General features: G+C 33.0%; 1 non-coding gene across 1 annotated transcript; it reads left to right on the top strand.

Moving 5' to 3' along the window:
• The first annotated feature begins 1,736 nt into the window (after window positions 1-1,736).
• On the top strand, window positions 1,737-1,843 carry LOC141548147 (U6 spliceosomal RNA). Its single transcript, XR_012483833.1, has one exon. It is a non-coding gene; the product is annotated as a U6 spliceosomal RNA (small nuclear RNA).
• Window positions 1,844-11,266: the final 9,423 nt, after the last annotated feature.

Raw genomic sequence — 11,266 nt, 5'->3', positions numbered from 1 at the left:
CTGCAGACAACACTGTATGTATTCTTTATTGAGATTTCTTTGATGACCTAAAAGTGTAATATTCCACTTAACAGTCAAGCATGCCCTCCTTCTTGCTGAAAAGTAATAGTCCACTTTGAAAGTAGAGATTTATACTACAGAGTCTTCATTTAAACCTTATGTAAAGAAATAAAATCTTTATGTCCACACATTCTTGAGCTCCTAGCTTCATGCCTTTATAGTGTGTTACATTTCCCAGTTTTCCAATATTTAATGATTTACAACCTCTTCTCCAGATTCAGGTAGTAAAAGGTTAGAAAGCTGAAAGGCTAAATCTGACAGAGGACTGCAAAAATGTATGTTAATTAGAAGGAGTCCAGGATCAAAATCACTACCCTGTCCAGTTCCATCGAGAAAGTCCTCACCAAAACTATTCTGAGAAAATGAGTCATCTGATCTTTTACACCAAAAATGAATTATATGGGATTTTTGCATGCTCAGAAATAATATGAAAACATGGATGTTTGATGATAAGCCAAAAATTCCTTTCTCACTATCCAGTGAATTCCTCATTTGCATGAAGGAAAATCAAAGTGAGAAAAGCTTGGTCAAATCTTCAATTTTGGAAGATAGTAGAAAAGCATAAATGGAAAAAGAAATATATTAATTTGGGACTCTTTCATTTACAATCATAGACTTAAAAGATGGAAGTTATTTTAGAGATCATCTGGCCTAACATTTTATAGAGGAGACTAAGATACAGAAAATCACCATAATATCAATCAATAAGAATTTATTAATCACTTGATCCATATAAGGCATGTTCACTGAAGAGCAGAGAGAATGTGAACTATTTCTCTAAGAAAAAATTAAAAGTCCTTTCCCTTGCCCACTAGCCTGCTCTTTAGATAACAGTTTTGATGGAACCAGAAAGTTGTTCCAAATAAATGAGTTAATAGTTAAGCAGATTTTCACAATCCCAGGTCTTAGATTGAAGGTTTGAATAAATAGTGGTTTAAAAAAATAGGCATTTTTGCCTGAAGAATTTAATTTGAAGGAAATTATCAGATGCAACTGAAGGTGATAAACAATAATTAATGGAACAATGGTTGTTATGTCAATTCAGATTTGACACCAAGGACAGAAACTTCCAAATAATTATAGTTTTTGAAGTATGGGACGATATATCAGGAGTTCATAGGTGGTTCTTCATTAATGATCTTCAAGAAGAGGCTGTATGTCAACTTCTTAGGTATCCTGTAGTGAGGTACCCTTTAGAGATTCCATTGAATTAAATGACTATTGAAATCCCTTATAATTGGAAGGAAGAATAGGGAATAGATCACTAGAATTGGAGTCAGAAAGATTTGAGTGTGAATGGCTCAAACAATTACTAGCACTGTGAATCTTGGCAAAATTGTTTAGCCATTTTTCCTTACCTGTAAAAATTGGGATAATAATAGCACTTATCACTTAGGATTATCTAACACGAGAGGACATGGAATCCCAGAGAGTGAAGGTTCACACAGATAAGTGATAGAAACTGAATTTGAACACCGATTTTGATTCAGATTCAGTGATCTTTCTACTAGAAAGAAAAGCTACATCACATAGAAAATAATAGAGAATTATATACAATGCAAAATAACTTTTTTTTCAATTTTAGACACAACAGCATTTATTTATTCTACCCCCTCAAGTTAACTTAACAAATTTAAAAGTTGCAAATATTCTATAAAAAGAAAAAAAGAGTGCAAGTTTCATCAGCTCATATACTTTTATAAAAATTGAAATTATATAGGGATGATTTGCATGGTCCTTGGACAAAGATGACATATAGATACATAAAAAATAAAATTACCTACAACATGGTAAATTAGTCACTTTCTACTACTCTTTCTACAATTTCAACTACTCTAATAAGCTTTATGCCAGATATAAAATAAGTAAAGGAAAATCCTAAAAGGAGATCCCCTCCATACAGAGTTCACAATCCTTATGAAATATCTCTAGATATTTTAATCTTTAGAATGTTTCAACTTCACTCTAATCAAAACTAAACTTTTAAACTTATCCTTAAGGCCTGTCTAGGAATTTAAATTTTTGTAGTAAGTCTAACCAAAAACCTTCTTATCCTCCCATCCCTAAACAAGTGTCAGATATTGCTTATTCTAGACAAGTAAAGGAGAGAAGAATAAGGATGATGCAAACAGGATTCTAGTATGAGTGACTATGGTGAGCCTGAAGAAAAGGGGATCAAAACATAACTGAGATTTCTTCTGTTTCCCTACATTATTTTATGTCAGGAACATAACCAGAGATATCATATATTATATATCCTGAGAAGGTGAAGCCTTTGAACTCCAGCCTCAGGAATTTGTTTACCAGAAAAGCAAGAAGGTCCAATAATAAAAGAGTGACTAAAAACTTTTTTTAAAAATGGACAACAATATTAAGAAAAATTGTTGATGAAAATACAACCTGCAATTGGATAAATCAACAAATAATTCTCTTAGGAGACAAAAGAGAGTCAGCTAGCTAACAAAATGAATAGAACACTAATTCTGTAATAAGGAGGAACTGAATTTGAATCTGGCCTAAGAAACTCAATATTTACTAACTATATAAATCCTGGACAAGAAATTCAACCTTGATTGCCTTGTGAGAAAAAAAAGAAAGAAAAAGAAATCATGAGAGGAAGAGAGAGAGAGAGAGAGAGAGAGAGAGAGAGAGAGAGAGAGAGAGAGAGAGAGAGAAAGAGAGAGAAACTTCCTTGACATTATAGAGCCAAAGTGTAAAATACTTGAAAAAAATCCAACAATCACCTCCTAAAAGGCATCCCAGGAATATTATTACAGTCAAGATATATTCCAGATCAAGGAGAAAATATTTCAAGCAGCCAGTAACAATTCAGGTACCATGGAATCTCAATGAGAATAACATGAGAATCAATAGCTTCTCATTAAAAGATCAGAGATCTTAGACTATAATATCCCAAAGGGCAAAAGATATAGAAATCACCCACATAGAAAAAACTGGGAAAAACAGGAGGAAAATAGATATTTAATGAAATAATGACATTAGCAATCTTGAAAAAGACCAGAACTGAATAGAAATTTTAACTTTTAAATACAAGACTCAAGAGAAATATAAAAAGGAAAAGAGTAAATCATAAAGAGCTTATCATTAGTAGGAAGTTAGAAGTATATGTGTGTGCATGTGTATGCATATGCATATATTCATATACAAGTACATATGCAAGTCTATATGTATGTATATAAAAAGAGACAGATAGTAAAAGGAGGGAGGGAGCACAGATGTGAGCTGAATATAAAGGGATCATATCTAAGAAATTAAGATGTGAAAGAGGAATGAACTGAAAGAAAGGGAGTGGGAAAGATAGAATGGAGTAAATTATTTCACATAAAAGAGGCGAGAAAAAGCTTTTACTGTGGAAAGGAAGGTGGAGGTGAGAGGAAGTGAGAGAACTTTGTTGTCATTTGAATTGGCTCAAAGAGGGAATAACATGCATACTCAATTGGGTATAGAAATCTGTGTAACCCTTCAAAAAAGTAGGAAGGGAAAGAAGATGAGGAGTAACATAAGAGAAAGGAGATAAATGCAATCCCTCCCTCCAGAAAGAACTAATAATGGTTTCTGAATACAGGTTGAAGCATAGTTGTTGTTTTATTTTATTTTATTTTATTTCTATGGATATTTTGGTCTTTCTTTTCTTTCACAACATGACTAATATGGAAATATTTTACATGACCCATACGCATAACGTATATTGAATTGTTTGCTTCAGCAATGAGGAGTCAAGAAGGAAGAGAGAGAATTTGGAAATGATATATTTTTTAAAAAGAATGTTAAAATTATTTTTCTATGTAATTGGGAAAAATAACATACTAAACCAAAAAAAATAAATAAAATGCTGAACTCATCATCATCATCATCATCATCATCATCATCATCATCATCATCCCATTCCCTATTTACATTTTATGTAGTCTCTGAAACAATCCAATCATGATCCAGTGCTAGGACTGTGATACTTATAAATATTGTTTTTCTTCACAATTATGACATAAAATAAAAATGGCCCTAGACAAAATGCCAAAGGCAACAGAATTATACCACTTGGCCTAAACCAGCCTTTCTCCAGCAGAGAAAGAGATTATAAGAAATATCCAAGGTTGGCAGTCAGTAACATGGACGCAACAGAAGACCAGACTTTGGCTTTGTTGAGATGGATGATCATTGAATACTGATTCATTCAGAAGGGAAATGGAGGCAGAGAAGAAGTAATATATGAGAAATGGGTAAAAGACTGACAGTTATAATGAAGGTAGGTAATAGGTTTGAGGAAAGTGACAGAAAAGGAAGCAACAGTATAACATGAAATATTTGTTAGAAAGGGGAATTTTAAGATCAAATACCTTCTAAGCTACAGGTTTTCAGTGCTGAGGATACCTAAGATATGTATGTCCATACTAACACCAGGCAGTCCACTTTGGTGATTAGTTCCAAGAGTAATAGGAATTGAAGACTTTAAATAGGATGTCTATACATCCTTCTATTTCAATTTATCCATATGAACAGAGATAGAAAATATCTACCTGAATATTTTACTTGCTGGCCATTACCTTTGTCTTTGCTTATTAAAAGAAAGATTTTTATTTTCTCCCAATCACTTACATTGTGCACTATATAATTCTTTTCAGGGTTTTTCCATAATCTACTATGAGGTATCCATTCCACACAGTGGAGACCTTATTTCCATAAGTCTTGCTGTTTTTCACTGCCCTTCTTATCTCAGTGAATAAAAGAATGAAAAACTATATAAAAATTGTAGCTATTTCAAACATTTCTTCCATGGAATTTTCCTATTTACTCATGTTTACTTACATAGATATTTAGATGAATTATGCTATCCTCAAATGCAGATTGTCCTTAGATATTGGAGTGCTATGTACTCCACTGTGGATATTTTGTATATATACACAATTTTCATTTCCTCATTTCCATCTTCCATATGTTTTTAAACTCACATAAATATAATCCTCCCATAGATTTGTTATCTTATTGATGTGGATATTATCTTTGTAATTTTATATTTCTTAAACTGTTCAGGGGCTGGAATAAGAGTCTCTGCTCCCACTTGGATTTTTACTATTTGCTCTCTCAAAAAAAAAAGCACTTTCTTGTCCTAAGAAAACTAGACTACCATTTAAGCCTGAATGGGTAGAATTCTGCCAAATTTTCTAAGACACATCTGAATATCTAGTTACATTTTCACTGATCCTTATGTCTTGTGCAATTCCTAACAATGTATTACTACATAATTTTCATCTAAGAACTCCTTAATTCACTAGAGCCCTTTAAGATATTTTATGTATTTATTTACTTGTAGCGAGCTGTCGTCTCCAGAAGCTGCTGGATCGCTCTCTGGGAAGAGATCTGCTGTGTCAACTCAAATCTCTCAGACAGATTCTTCTTCCTGTAGAGAGTTCTCACCTTGTCATTGTCCAGACAATCTGAGTTCTAACCTAGTAATCCTAACATTTACTTACTTATTCATTCATTTATATATTTATTTTTGCAGAGGCAATTGGGGTTAAGTGACTTGCCCAAGGTCACACAACTAGGAAATGTTAAGTGTTGGAGGCCAGATATGAACTCATGTCCTCCTGACTTCAGGGCTGGTGCTCTATCCACTGCACCATCTAGCTGCCCCCTTTAAGACATTTTAACATTTTGTGGACATAACTGCTATTTGTCTTGTCCATTTATTTTAGCCTTCACTCTTGTAAACTCACTTCCCATTTGACTTATATATCCTGTTCTTAATGATTTCTTTAAAGTTACTTTTAGCATGCAGGACATCATTATCAATATTTGCCTAACATATCCATCAGAAAGTATGAAGAGGACAAATTGCTCAAAAAGGTAATGCCTTTATGCAGGCAACCCCCTGAGTTTGATCACTTTTGATACTATAGGATCACTTTTTATAGCTGAAGAGAAGAAAAAGCAGTTTCAAACAAATTTTGGGAACTACATAGTAATTGCAATAATGGCAAGTATTTGTTTCAATAGATTTTGTTCATTTTAATATTGATTAAGCATCTGCTCAAAGACATTGCTAAAAGCTTGACTGGAAAAGGAGGCCATCTGAAACGATAAAAATACAACCACAACGATTTATTTTTGTTGTTTTTGGCTTTGCTGCCAGGATTAATATCTCTACATAATTTTTCACCCTTGCTGATTTTAGTAAAATCATGATGTCACTTGTATTGATTAATCTATTTATTTCTTTGTTAAGCAATTTACTTATCTTTTTGTTTATTTTTTTTAAAAAGGATTACATGTCTATTTATGCTACTTATCTCATCCAGATGTAATAAAGGAAATTTGGTAGAGTAAGTGAATATGATTTGAAAAAAAAATAAGACTACATTCAATACTAGTTTGATTGTCAAGATATTGGCAATAAAATATAAACTATTGATGTCCAACAAATTGAGAGTGTTTAGATAAGATCAATAAAAGAAGAAATTGAAGAAATTTCAAAATTCCACACCAATTTACTACAGACAACTTGTACTAAAAGAGAATTTAAATAAAAAGCTAGGGACAAATTAGGCACCAAAGCATAGCACACTGATGGAAAGTTTTGAACTAATAGTTGCTGAAATTATTTCTGGCAAAAACAGAATAGCTAAGAAACTCAACTCTTCTCCTAACAATAATATTCATTTTACATAGGAAAGGAAGCAGCCAAGATAATTTCAGACCCTGTTTGAACTACTTGGGAGGAGTAAGATCCCGAAGTTTCAATGATCCAACCCCTTGAGTCTAATAATCCCTTCAGCACAGTTACTGATTTTAACAAAGAGAATTTAAGACAAAACTTATTTAAATGTTATCACTTTATAATGATCAGTTCCATGGTCTATGCATATTTACCAAAGTATTCCTATGTACAAAAATTATATCTCCCATACTATTTTAGTTCCTTTAAAATATGTAAAATAATTAAGTAACTAAATTGATATTGTGCAAAGCATGAAGACAGGCTTGACTGTTACTCCTTGCCACCTATAAAAATTTCAGCAATCCTCATTGTTCTTATTATTTTAAGATATTTTTGTATTGTTCTTTATGTTCTTGCCATCTCTTATTAATCTCTTCTATTTCTGTTAAGTCTACCATTTTTTGTGTTTTATCATGTCCATTTGTACATGAAACATTATTTTTATGGCTCTCATTTTCTTGAAGAGAAAAATTTTCCCATTTTATTTTTTCTTCTACTTCTTTACATTACTCATTTAAGAAAACTTTCTTATCTCTCCTTGCTATTCTCTAGAATCTGCATAGTATTATTTGAAAGGACTAACTTGTGTCTAGAACATATAAAATACAGAGCCTGATGGTTATTCATTACCACATTGAACAGTTGACAGAGAAGACAGAAGATAGAGACCCAAGAATTCCCTTACCCCCAAAACGTGTTCAAAGTTAATCAAGGGAAAACATTCCAGAAAACTATTTTTAAATCATGCTTTAATTATTTTCTACTGTTGTTCCCTTAGGCACTCTCTGGAATCTGTAGAGAGATTTTTGGTTCACCAACTATTGGATGCAATTATGGACAGCTGGTTCACAGTGAGGGAGAAATTACAATGACTGTTGGGATGTCACAGAAAAATCAAAGATGATAGCAAACTGATTGTGGCATAGAAAAATGAATTTCCTTCAGAAATTAAAAAAGAATCACCACTACATCCTCACTGAGGTTTTCAAGTAAAGTCTGTAAGGCTCATCTGAAAAAAAAAAAAGACACTTTGATAATAAGCTGGCTTTATGCTTTCTTTTTGTTTGAAGCTTCCACAAAGCCTTTCATACTCTCAGAACAGTGTCATATAATGTTTCATCATTGATGAAAATAAATCTGCAAGACACCAAATTATTCATTTAGCCACATTTTGTTTTATTTTAAACTCTTAGCCTTTGGAATATGTCTCTTTTCCCTAATGTCTAGACACATTCCTGAAAGCCAAATGTTAGTAACAAAAGAAAAGCAACTTACAATGCCTTCAATTTGTATTTCCATTCCTAGTAATTACTGCCCATCATTAGAATGGGTCATAATATCATAATCTGAGAACTAGAAAGGACCTTGTGATTGTCATATGCATATATATATATATATATGCCATTTACATGTATATGAATATCTATAATATATACTACTCCTGTATTTGTAGATGAATAAATTGAACTCTAGAGAGAAAAATTGGTTTGCTAAAGATCACAAAGCTATTAAATGCCTTAGGTGAGGTTCAAACTCAGAGTCTTCTGACTTCAAGTTGAATACTTTAGCATATTTCATCTCTTCAAGAGCCCAATTTTATTCTAGGCTTTCCAACAGTTCGGTAATGTTAGTGATATATTATTAAATATGGGGAAAATGGTGGTATTACTATTCAAGGACTTTATAGGTACTAATTCAGAAAAGTCTAGTCAATTCATTTCCAAATATAAAATTCAAAATAAGAAACAATAATGGCTCGCCAAAGATTGAAGCTTGACTATAAAAGGACATCACTCTAAATTCAGGTCAGTATTTCTCCCAAAGAATCTCATTGAGATCACCTGTTATGTTTTGAGATTGTATAGTAAAGTAATTGAAGAGTTTTCCCTAAAAAAATGTTTCCTTTGCTTCCGCATAACAAATAGGGGGAAAGATATCATCATGCTTTCCATATGCTTTTAATTTTTCTCCCCACTCTTCCTAGGTTGTTCAGCGAGATGATGATAAGATCCCTTCATAAACAACCCCATTCCTCAAGCCTCTGTATTGTGTACATTTTGACAAGTCTAATGAGCCAGACACACTCAAATCTGTCTTTATAGTAAGTCAAGTCTCTTAGTTGGGTTAAATAGTTAATTACAAAGTCACTTGGAATTTGTGATGAATCTCTCTATATTTTCATCATAGACTCCTTAATTGTTTCATACCACATGGGACATGTGTTGCTATTACCTTATCCACAAATAGAACTAAAAGCTGTTCTATTTGTTTTAAGAAACTGATTACCAGGTACTTGGGATTGGGGCAGGGGCAGAAGGATGGGACAGTGTTGATAAGTTGCTTCTATCTTTTTCTTAGTTCTTCCTTACCATACTAAGCTGATTATCCTTCATTGTGGTAAATATTTTGAAAACTAAGCTACTCTATTTTCCTGAACTCTATGATCTTCAACTAAAAGGCTTCATCATCTGCATATGTAAACCTCTTTCAATTCTGAGTGCCCTGCAGTTACCCAGTATGGGTGGATGAGGTTTGCCATATATTTTCTCTAAGGTAAATGTGGTTGGTTGGGTTTTCTAAATATATAAATATAATTAACTGAAATGGTCTGGGATCTAACTCACATTTGTAAAGAGTAGGTCTGTAACTGAATTGCTAGCAGCCTTTATAAGGAAAGAAGCAGGTAAGATCCAAGACCACTGAGACTGAGTGATATCTCCTATTTCCAAGAAAAGTAACAGGTGAGAATTATATCCCTCATTTGAGGAACATCCGTAAAATATCTCTAGTCTAGAAGAGTGATTCTAAAAGGTGTATAATGAAAGTCACTATATCTTATAACTCACAAAGATAGGGAGCTCTTAGCTTACATTCATCACTTTAGCCCATATCCACTAAAAACTATCTCCTCTTCCTCATTCTACAGAGAAAGTCAGTTAATCAATAAATATTAATTAAGCATCTACTCTGTACCAGCCACTATGCAAAGCACTAGAAATATAAAGAAGTAAAATTTTCCTACCCTCAATAGTTCAAATAGTTCACAATCTAATGTAGGAAACAAGAAGCAAAATAATAACAATGATAATATGTACAAAGTGTTACACAGGATAATTAAGAAATAATTAAGAAAGGAAGGCACTGGAATTAAAAGGGATTAGGAAAGGCTTCCTGTAGGAGATAGGATTATAATTGGGACTTAAAAGAATCCAAGTAGAACAGTAATTGGAATGGAGGAGAAAAAGCATTCCAGGCATGAGTGACCAAAGAAAATAGTAGAGTCAATAAATGGATTGTGAAAATTGTGATTTTGAAAAAGCAAAGAGGTCAAGATCATTAGGCTGAAGAATATGGACATGAGGAGTAAAGATAAGAATACTAAAATGGAAAGGGTTAAGTTATGAAAGACTCTGAATATCAAATAGAGAATTTTATATTTGATCCTTGAGGTGATTAGGAACCACTGAAGCTCATTTAGGAGGGGACTGACAAGATCAGATTTGCACTTTAGGAAAATCACTTTGGTGATTGAATAAAAAATGAGCTGGAGTAGGGAGAAAGTTGAGGCAGACAGAACACAAGAAGGTTATGACAGCAGTTTAGGAATAAAGTGATGAGAGATTATACAACATAAAGGCTTGATGAATGAAGTTATTTATGAAGGGACCTTATTATCATCATCTTTCTGAATACCTTAAGAAGAATAGGGAGAAAAATTAAAAGCATATGGAAAGCATGATGATATCCTTTCTGATAATAGTGTCAGAGGAAAGAAGACATGTATTTGAGAAATATTGAAGAGCCAAAATCTATAAGCCTTGGTCACACATTGGATATGGAGGTGAAAATTAGTGTGGAGTTAATGACACTTACGTTATGGGCTTGAGGAACTGGGAGGATGGTATTACCTCTAGTAATAATAAAAATTGGAGAAAGGGTGAGAGTTTAGCAGGAAAGATGATGACCTCAAATTTGGACGTGAAAGGATTAAAAAAAGGAGATCCAAATAATCAAGTGATCAAAGTTAGAAGGCTGTATTAGAAATGGGATTCAACCCAAAGTTTTGTGACTACAAACCCAGTGCTTTTGTTTCGTATACCACAAAATTTGTTGATTTTATACACACACACAATACACCAATCATATCACCACTACTACCATGAATAACTAATAGACGTCGTTATCAAACAGCAAATAAAAGTTGTTGTAAGATTCTGATATGATATGATACCCAAGAGCTCTTCAGGTGGGAACCAAGAGGGATCTCAACTTAAATCAAGAGTTAAACCAACGAGTGGGAGTCTGCTCTCAAAAATACATAGGATTTCAAGAACTAGAAATCTGGGGAAATGTTAGGGAACAGCTTACTCTGTATGTCCATAGCTTTTCTTCTCTTTTCTTCTATTCAAAATCTCTACTCTCAATTAACTTTTTCTATACACTCCTAATCTTGGAATGTAGTAACCA

This window comes from Sminthopsis crassicaudata, chromosome 6 (assembly GCF_048593235.1).
Source record: "Sminthopsis crassicaudata isolate SCR6 chromosome 6, ASM4859323v1, whole genome shotgun sequence".
NCBI lineage: Eukaryota > Metazoa > Chordata > Mammalia > Dasyuromorphia > Dasyuridae > Sminthopsis > Sminthopsis crassicaudata.
This window is presented reverse-complemented; position numbering and strand designations above follow the sequence as displayed.